Raw genomic sequence first — 11,114 nt, 5'->3', positions numbered from 1 at the left:
GGTAGATTAACTTGGAGGCTAAGTATCGTACATCTAGGGCGTCATTCTCCGACCCCCCCGCCGGGTCGGAGAATGGCCGTTGGCCGCCGTGAATCCCGCCCCCGCCCCCGCCGAAGTCTCCGGTACCGGAGATTGGGTGGGGGTGGGAATCGGGCCGCGCCGGTTGGCGGGACCCCCCACTGGATTCTCTGGCCCGGATGGGCCGAAGTCCCGCCCAGAAATTGCCTGTCCCGCCGGCGTAAATCAAACCTGGTATTTACCGGCGGGACCAGGCGGCGTGGGCAGGCTCTGGGGTCCTGGGGGGGGCGCGGGGCAATCTGGCCCCGGGGGGTGCCCCCACGGTGGCCTGGCCCGTGATCGGGGCCCACCGATCCGCGGGCGGGCCTGTGCCGTGGGGGCACTCTTTCCCTTCCGCCTCCGCCACGGCCTCCACCATGGCGGAGGCGGAAGAGACTCTCCCCACTGCGCATGTGCCGGGAAACTGACAGCGACTGCTGACGCTCCCGCGCATGCGCCGCATTTCCGCGCCAGCTGGCGGGGCAACAAACGCCATTTCTGCCAGCTGGCGGGGCAGAAATCCCTCCGGCGCCGGCCTAGCCCCTCAATGTTGTGGCTAGGCCGCCAAAGATGCGGTGCATTCCGCACCTTTGGGCCGGCGCGATGCCCGTCTGATTGGCGCCGTCTTTGGCGCCAGTCGGCGGACATCGCGCCGTTGGGGGAGAATTTTGCCCCTAATCTCCACCCTGCTGCTGTCTACAACTGCCTAGAGGTGTGCCATAGAGAGCATCCTATCCGGCTGCCTCACAGCTCGGTATGGCAACTGCTCAGTCCAAGATCGCAAGAAACTGCAGAGTGTGGTGAACTCAGCCCAATGCATCGCACAAGTTTGCCACCCTCATATTGATTTTGTCTACACCTCCCGCTGCCTCTGGAAGGCAGACAACATTATCAGAGACCCCTCCCACCCAGGCTTTGCCACCTTTCGTACCATTCCATCAGGCAGAAGGTACAGAAGTCTGAAGATCCGAACGTCCAGACACTTCTTCCCCACAGATACTAGACTCCTCAACGACTCTCCATCGGTCTGATCTGTTCCGTGTAAGAACACTATTCACGACGCCCTATGCTTCTCTTGCTCATGTATTTGCTTTGTTTCACCCCTTGTTCTGCAATGTAACCAATCACTGTTTGTCAATGTACTCTGTCGATTATTCTTTTTTGTCTGCTATGTACGTACACATGTACGTTCCCTGGGCCACAGAAAAATACTTTTCACTGTACTTCGGTACATGTGACAATAAATCAAATCAAATCAAGTCATGAGTCTAATACATCACATCCTGTTGAGATACGTAATGATTGACAGTAGTTTAAGATATGCATCCTTTAAGGTATCTGCACACCATATCCCAATAGACCGTTGTACTCCTTTCAACGCAGATCTGACGACAGGCTGGCGACAGACTGAGGCTACAAGGCAGCAAATCTGGATGAACTGACCTGAGTATGAGCTCCCACTGCATTTTTGGGTGGTTTCTGCCAGTGCTGCATTGGAAACTGAGATAGCAGCCACCATATGTTGCACCACATCTGGGTGAACAAGTATTGCCATAGAGTAGGCCAACCTCTTCCCACTGGAAAGAATGGTTTCAAAATCTGTGTGATGCTTTGTGCCATGTTAGAGGCAGACTCCTCCACGCTCCTCGGCAGTACCAGCAAGCCATCTAGCAGACCAGCCCAAGCCGCCAAGCATCACATTGGACATATTGATTGACATTCTCCTGTGCACCATTCTATCAAAGCCCTCATCAGAGTCCCCTGCTATGGAACTTGCCTGTGATCTCTTCCTCAAGGGCTCTGGCACGTGCGTTATCTTTTGCCCTTGGCTTGGCTGCTGCTCCCCGGACCCTTTGACTCACCAAGTGCAGATTCTGACTCGAAGATACTCTCTAAAGAATGCATTTCACCAGAACGGAACTGGTGGTTGCGCGAGACAGATCAAGTGATAGTGCTTCCTCATTAAAGCTTTCCTCATGGGGTCTCAGTGGCTGGTAAACTGACAGTTCTTGAGTATTTGAAAAAATAAATGCAAAAGGAGTTGAAATGAAATGAAATGAAAATCGCTTATTGTCAGAAGTAGGCGTCAAATGAAGTTACTGTGAAAAGCCCCTAGTCGCCACATTCCGGCGCCTGTTCGGGGAGTGTAGCCACCTAAAATGGCTGATTCCCTATTAATTTGGCCAAAACCCGATTAAAAATGGCTAACCGAAAAGACTGATGGGAAAAGCAGCCAACGGGACACAAACGGACAGCTGCAGACAGAATAGCGTATTCGGCTCTGAGGAAGTCGGCCCAGATCGATACTCAAGACTATTAGCAGCTCATCAACCCAGACATCTGCAGTTTAATCAGCTATCCCCGGGAACAATTGCAACATATTAGCAATTGAATGCCGGACCAGGCCTGTCGGCGCCTGCAGTGGTCGAAACAAAGACAGGTGAACGACCACCCCCCGATCGAGGAATCGACCCGTTATTGGACATATCGAACCCAGTGATTGGGAACAAGTCCAATCACTTGGGACTCAGGGTCAAGGGCCGCCCCGAGAGGCGGGAAGTCCCTGGGCCCTATAAAGTGAGGGGCCAAGTTCAGATCTCTCTCTCTCTCCCTTCTTCACCTGCTCGCAGCCTTCGCAAGAACCTTCAGCAAAGAACCGTAAGTTTGACTCCAGCGATCGCTACCCGATAAAGACTCCTAGCCATCAACACGTATCAGCCTTTTGAATCCCGCGGGCCAGATCCGATTCGATAAGCCATTCGTTTCCCTGACCTGGTGGGCCCTTGCTAAAGTTAAGTATTGGCCAGTAGTGGTAGGTTTCGATATAGATGGTCGGATTATTGTGTAAGCATTAATTGTTGTATATATTAAATGACCGTTGATTTCAATCTTACTAAGCGGTGTGCTGATTTATTAATCATAACTCGAGCTTGAACCACGTGGCGGTATCAGAAAGATACCTGGCGACTCGCGAGCAAAGGTGACATAATCAGAGGTGATAAAACTAAGGCTAAAAAGAGAAACAGGAGGCTGGTACGGGAATTGAACCGTGCTGCTGGCCTGCCTTGGTCTGCATTAAAAGCCAGCTATTTAGCCCAGTGTGCTAAACCAGCCCCAGCTGTTTGGAGCAAGGGAAGTAAGATGGGAATGAAAACAAGAAGTCTATGTTCATATCATCTGCATCTTGCACTTCGTGACAGACTGCAGAATTAGAATGAAATAGGAGTTGAGAAGGGGCATCCTGAATGCTGCTGGCAAAGCCAGACTACAACAAGCTCTGTTTCAATGTTCCATCCATGTAGATATGGCTGTCTCACTCTGGTTCTGATCTGCTCCATCCTGATATCAGCAACCTTGTCTGGCAAAAAAGAAAGAAGAAAGCCGATGTTATAATGTGTTTGAAAAATGTGCTTGCCGTGGAAGTATAGCTGGAGGTATGTAGGAGCAACAAGAGTTGGATGTAAGATGCCCTGATTGATAGAGATTTCTGGTGGGTGAAAGAAGTGGGTATGGTGCAGTGCAAGATATTGGTGTTAGGGTAGGTATAAGATAATCTTTGAAGCTGTATTGACTGTCTTTAACCTCCCCGTGTGAGAGCATTGAACTCTCGCGGCACTACTACTAGGTCCTCAGGGCCAATTCTAAAAATTGACCTTGCAAGGTCTCATTCCCTTCTCAGGCTTTGTCACACTCTGGTCTCGATGGAATATTGCTTCTCCCTTCCTTTCGACCGCCTGTATTCTTGCCTCTAATTGTGCATTGGAAAACCTGTGAGTTCTCTCTCTTGGCTGTTGCTCCATTTGGGATTCTTATCCTTGCAGTGAATTTCTGCATAGGCAGTCAGCAGCAGTTTTTATGTTACTCGTGCAGCTCCTATTTAAGAGGGGCTTAGGTATGCAGACGAGTTGAAAAACTTGTTTTTTCATTTTCCAAAGCTCCCTAGATTCAAGGAAGGTAGATTCAGGGAAGGTCACATTCAATTGGAAAATAGCATATGTATCTCCATTATTCAAAAAGGGAGGAAGACAGGAAGCGGGAAACTACTGGCCGGTTAGCTTAAAGTCAGTGTTATGGGCGAGGGGTTTTCAGAACCCCAAAATGTATCATGGAGTTCAACCAACCTCTCCCTTTAATGGATTTGTTGCTTTTCCTAGCACGCGGCTTTTTCCCGAGGTGTGGTATTTCAATTACAGACACGTGGGGTTTTAAACACGAAACACTGTTTATTCCATGAACTCAACTTAACATCTTAAATAAACATTGGATCTCTTAACACCCCTGACTTCAAAGATAACTCAGATATTGCAACAGTAAATAATTCCTTAAAATGTTCCTTCAAACTTTCAAGAGACTTAACACCTTTAAACAAAATCACATCAGGTTAAAGGATATATATATTTTCTGTAGAATGGCAGAGATATATTAGCCTGGTTGACTTCAGCTCCAGCACCTTGCTTTCTTCCTGCAGCTCTCTGGACACACATAGGGACACACAAGCGCTTTTCAAACCGGCAAAACTAAACTGCAAAAACTGCAACTCTTTGGAAACCCACAGACACACACAAGCTGTTTTTCCAAAACTGAAACTAAAAACCTGCAAAATGGTCGACCTAAAGCCCAACTCCATCCACTCTCTGACATCACTGTTTTCTTAAAGGTACATTGCTTAAACATCCATGTCTTAAGGGTACCCTCACATGACACCTCCCCCCAAGAAAAAAAAATAAACCATCAACTACAAGATGGTTTCATTTTTCCCTTTTGCACCATCCACTAAGAAATGTACACAGTAAATATACCTTTTCAGTTTTAAAAAATAGCAACACATGCAAACAGGTATAATAATATAGTCCATTTTTCTTTGTTCTTCTTCCTCCAACCGAAATCCTTCTCGATTGACAGTCTCTTTGAACAAAGTCTCTGCACGATCCATCCATTCCTCTACTCCTTCGCATTTCTCTTTAGAATTAGATACTTTAGTTCAATCTGACCACAGAGTCCCTTGCAATTCTCCAATACAGGAACATTGGTGATCACAGCTTTCAGGCAGTCAAATGCCTGTTGAAAGTCCGCTGTCCATTGACATTTTTTACGTTTCTTCAGCAATTCCATCAGTGGAGTAATCACGCCACAAATCTTTTGCACAACTGTTCGATCAATCCACTCATGCTAAGAACTCGCATTATTTCCCGTCGTCTTGAGGGTATTGGAAACTCCTCAAGGAAAATTATTTGGGCTTCTCCAAATTCACTTTCGGTTAGGTTCATCACAAAACCCGCCACCTGAAGTTGATCGAAGAACTCCATACAATGTTTTAAATGTTCTTTCCAAGTCTGGAAGTTGGAAATGAAAGCAGATTGTCCCACTTTCTCGATGCAATCCTTCAATGGTGGGACAGGATAAGAGTCCGTTCTTGTAACTGCATTCACCTTTCTATAGTCCACACAAAACCATTGGGTACCATCTGGTTTAGGTACCATCACAATGTGTGAGCTCTATTTGCTGCAACCCACTTTAATTATGCCATTCTTCAGCATACTCTCAATCTCTCTGTTAACCTGTGCCAAGTTTAAAGGATTAAGTCTACATGGATGTTGTTTGATAGGAATAGCATTTCCCACATCTACATCATGTGTAGCCATTTTAGTACTTCCCAATTTATCTCTACAAACTTGCCCATGTGATATCACTAACTCTTTCAGGTCAGTTCATTTTTCCTCTGGAAGGTAACTTAACAATTCATCCCAATTTTTAAGAACATCCTCATTTTCCAATTTAATTCAAGGTATGTCAAATTCACAGTCATCTGGATTTGGTTCGTCACTTTGCGTTAGAATCATTAAAACCTCCTTTTTCTCTCCTTCCCTTTCAAAGTACCTTTTAAGCATATTCACATGACACACTCGGTGAGTCTTCCTTCCAGCTGGTGTTTTTACCACATAATTCCCCTCACTTAATTTCCTTTCAATCTGATACGGTCCACAAAACCTAGCTTTTAAAGGCTCCCCTACCACTGGTAACAACACTAAAACTTTATCGCCACTGGCAAAATTACAAGAACTACGATTTCTTGTCCGCTACCCGTTTCATCACATTTTGTGCAACTTTCAAATGTTGTCCAGCCAATTCACTTGCTCTGTTTAATCATTCCCTAAAATTTGACACGTAATCCAATAGTGTAATTTCCGATTTCTCACCCACCAATTTTTCCTCATTCAATTTAAGTGGTCCTCTCACCTCATGACCAAACATTAGTTCAAAAGGACTAAATTTGGTAGATTCATTACGTGCAACCCTAATTGCAAACAATACTCATGGGATTCCTTTATCCCAATCCACTGGATAATCTTGACAATACGCCCTCAACATTGTCTTTAATGTCTGATGCCACCTTTTTAACGCTCCCTGCGATTCTGGATGGTACGCAGTTGATTTAAATTGTTTTATTCCTATGCTAGCCATAACTTATTTGAATAACTTTGAAGTAAAATTCGTTCCTTGATCCGATTGAATTTCTGTGGGTAGTCCATATCCAGCAAAGAATTTAAGTAACTCCTCCACAATCCTTTTAGCTGTAATATTATGCACTGGAATGGCCTCTGGAAACCTAGTAGACACATCCATTACAGTCAAAAGATACTGATTCCCACTTTTTGTTTTAAGAAGCTGTCCTACACAATCAATTAGGACCCTTGTAAAAGGTTCCTCAAATGCTAGAATGGGTATTTAGGGTGCTGGTTTTATCACCACTTGAGGTTTCCCTAACACTTGACATGTGTGGCAAGATTGACAAAATTTAACTACATCTTTATGTAGTCCAGGCCAATAAAAATGTTTCTGGATTTTAGCTTGAGTTTTCCTTATTCCCAAATGACCTCCCACTGGTACCTCATGTGCAACTCCGAACACCTCCTTTCTATACCATACCGGCAATACTACTTGATGAATGTCTGCCCACTTTTCATCCGCCTGCATATATACAGGTCTCCATTTTCTCATCAAGACATCATTTTTACGGTATTAACACTCTGGTATACTATCAGATTCCTCTTCCGTATATGCTTTCTGATATATCCATTTTATTTCTACATCTTTCTGTTGTAACTCTGCCAATTTTCCTGAACTAAAAATATCCGCCTCATCCTCCACCTGTTCTTGTTCTTTATCAACCATCTGATAAAAAATCATTTCTGATAATTGCATTTCAACTTCATCTTCACTCTTTGATTTCTCCTCTTGTCTTAACCTGTGACTTTGCGACCTTGTTACTACACAATCCGAAAAAATCCCAGGATATTCATCCTTCAACACTTCAGTTGACTGATTTTCCACTGGCTTATCAACCACAGTAGGCATTACTCCCCCTATGATCCAGCTATATCATTACCCAAGATAAACTGTATTCCTGGACAAGATAGTTTATCTATTACTCCTACTACCACTTCACCACTCTTCACTGGACTTTCCAACCTTACCTTATATAAAGGAATGCTACTCCTCTCACCCTGAATTCCACATATCACCTACTTTTCTGGCAACATTCTTCCCAAACTACATAATTCCTCATCTCTTACCATTAAAGATTGACTAGCCCCTGTATCTCTTAAAATTGTGACTTCTTTACCTGCTCCTCCTGTTACACATGAGTAAACTTTACCCACACAAGTAAATTCTTTAAAGACATCTGGCACCTTCTTAACAATTACTTCTTGAACAGGCTGTACAGTCGTTTGCACCTCCTTCGCTTCCCTTGGGCTTTCCTTTACCACTCTAACAAATCCCACTGTCTTATCCTGTTTTACCACACCAGCTTTCCCAGTGCTTTTCTTCAACCACCAACACTGTGACTTTACATGGCCTAGTTTATTACAGTGAAAACATCTGAAACTTTTCATTTCTTTTCCACCCTCCTGGATTTCTTTTTTAATCTGAGGTATACTCTCTTTATTGTCTCCCATCAGATTACCTTCACCTTTACCACTTGAGTATTTCTCATGTCCAGAGTTTCTATCCCTCACCGGCTGAAACTGATGTCGGAAACCAATCTTTGATTTATGAACTAATTCATAATCAACTGCCATTTCCGCTGCTAATCTCGCAGTTTTAACCCTCTGTTCTTCCACAAGAGTTCTCACTACATCAGGAGTTGAATTTTTAAACTCCTCCTAAAGTATAATTTCTCTGAGAGCTTCATACGTTTGGTCTATTTTCAAAGCCCTTATCCACCTATCAAAATTACTCTGTTTGAGCCTTTGAAACTCCATGTATGTTTGACCAAATTCTTTCGTTAAATTTCTAAACCTTTGTCTGTAAGCCTCAGGCACTAGCTCATACCCTCTCTCTGACATCACTGTTCTTGAAGTTACATTGCTTAAACATCCATGTCTTAACGGTACCCTCACATGACACAACTTATTCAAATCCTTTGAGGAAGTAACATCTGCTGTGGACAAAGGGGAACCAGTGGATGTACTGTACTTAGATTTCCAAAAGGTATTTAATAAAATGCCACATCAAAGGCTATTACAAAAAATAAAAGTTCATGTTAATGGGGTAACATACTGTCTTGGATAGAATATTGGCTGGCAGAATAGGCGTAAATTAGTTTTTCAGGTTGGCAAGATGTAGAAGTGGTGAGCCACAGAGATCTGTGATGGGACCTCAATTGCTTATAATTCATATAAGTGACTTGGATGAAGGGATGGATGGGATGGTTGCCAGATTTGTTGATGACAAAGATAAGTAGGAAAGTAAGTTATGAAGAGGATATAAAAAGGCTACAAAGGGACGTAGGCTAAGTGAGTGGGCAAAAGTCTGACAAATGTCGTATAATGCAAAAACTATGAAATTGTCCATTTTGGCAGGAAGAATAAAAAATAACCATATTATCTAAATGGTGAGAGATTGCAGAGTTCTGAGATTCTGAGGGATCATAGTGTCTGAATGCACGAGTCTCAAAAAGCTAGTATGCAGGTACAGCAAACAATTAGGAAAACTATCAGAATGCTATCATTTATTGCAAAGGTAATTGAATCCAAAAGGAGGGAGGTTATGCTTTAGTTATACAGGGCACTAGTGAGATCACATTTGGAGTACTGAGTACAGTATTGGTCACCTTATTGAAAGAAGGATGCAAATGCATTGGAAGCAATTCAGAGAAAGTTTGCCAGATGTTACGACACCCTGGGATATTGCACGGTCGACTACAGACCCCAGACTCCATTGTCCCAACACAAGTGAATTAACAAATAATTAGTATAAGGTTTACAGAATCTTTGGCCCCTTGACAGATCAATAGGTGATAGCAGGTTTGAAAGTTGAACACAATAACCATTTGTTTATGACAGGAACAAAGTTTAAATATGTAATAATTATAATAGAATAATGGCTAGATAATCGACAACTCCCCCCTTTTATTGCCCCACGCTCTACCCAAACACACACAACACAGATACACACAGAGGGAGGGGGAGGGGTAAAAATAATAGGAATTGAAATATGAAAAGAAAGATGAGTGTCCCTGCATTCAATGTCAAAGTCGTTGCAGCAGGCTGTCTTCCCAGGATGCTTAGGGAACGGAACTACCAGTGGTTTGCTAGTAAGGACCTTCTGGCAGTAACATTCATTCAGTGTTTCCAGGCTGGAGGGTTTTCTCTGCGGGAGTTACTTCAACTTTTAATACCCTGGGCCTTCACTCAAAATAACAGCCTCATGCCAATTTGATTCTTCAACCTTTTGGTCTCACCTTCACCCCAACCTCAGCCTGTAGTTTAAACCTAACAGCCTTCGAGACTTACTAGAATGTCCCCTAGATTGGGATTCAAACAGCGACCTAAACTTAGCTTTGTTAAGCTACAGAGCAACACCACTTGCGACAGGATACTCACCAGCACAATTGTTGATGAATCGGAAGATACGTACCACGTTACCGAGTCTGGCAACAACAAATCCTGCGAACGAAGACGCTAACCAAAAAATTAAACAGAACAAAAGGAAACAACAGAAGTACTATAGTAGAACAGCAAAGAATCTATCACCGCTGGAGCAAGGTGATACTGTCAGAATACAGAATCTGAATGGATGGTCGAGCATGGCACGTGTTATACGCCAGGTAGCTCCACATTCCTTTGTAATAGTAACGGAAGTGGGTTCTACTTGAGGAGCAACCGCAGAGCACTTCTTAAGGTGAAGACAACTCAACCCACATTTCCAAACATCACAATAGATACAGAGTTACTCAAAGCAACACCAACAGTATGTCAGGAAGTCATTGTTCCCGCAGCGAACACGGCAGCAACATTGGAACAACACCATGCAGCAGCTTTGCAGAATAACCAAACACAATTGCAAGACACGATTGCATAAGAAGATCTACATATCTCAGACAGACTTAATTTGTAAAAAAGAGAAAAATTGTTAACCAGATGGGCAATAACATTGTGAAACCACGTACAGCCTCAACAAGCATCATGGGCGGGATTCTCTCAGTCGAGGCCGGGCCGGAGAATTGGCGGGACAGGTGCGAATCACGCGACGACGCCCTGACGCCGGTCCCCCGATTCTCCAGCCCGGCCTGCGCTGAAAGAATCACGCCCATGATGCTTGTTGACCTGCAGCGCCCGTCTGACGCCGGGGATCGGCAGCTGGAGCGGCGTGGGTCGCTCCAGTGCTATGCTGGCCCCCTGTAGCGGTCAGAATTACTGCTCCTGAGGCCATGTTAATGCCGTCGAGAAACGCGACGTTGTTTACAATGGCGTCAACACTTAGCCTCAGAATCAGAGAATCCCGCCCCACCATGTACTGTAAATATGTTTGAATGCATATCCAAACAACTTCAAAGAAAGGGGGATGTGACAATATGTGTATTGTAATAGTAATGAAAGATTAACAATTCACTGGAACTATATCCAACCACTAGATGGTGATCAAGCACATATACGTGGATTGCGTGATGCCCTTGATTCGGGATGTAGGTTGTTAGGCAACATGGAGAATAGTCATGTTATCAGGAGACTCTGTCGTTAGAATCATCGGTTTAGTTAATCTGTAATCTTTTG

Source organism: Scyliorhinus torazame, chromosome 5 (assembly GCF_047496885.1).
Source record: "Scyliorhinus torazame isolate Kashiwa2021f chromosome 5, sScyTor2.1, whole genome shotgun sequence".
Classification (NCBI taxonomy): Eukaryota; Metazoa; Chordata; class Chondrichthyes; order Carcharhiniformes; family Scyliorhinidae; genus Scyliorhinus; species Scyliorhinus torazame.
The sequence above is the reverse complement of the archived record's forward strand: the minus strand, read 5'-3'. Positions refer to the sequence as shown.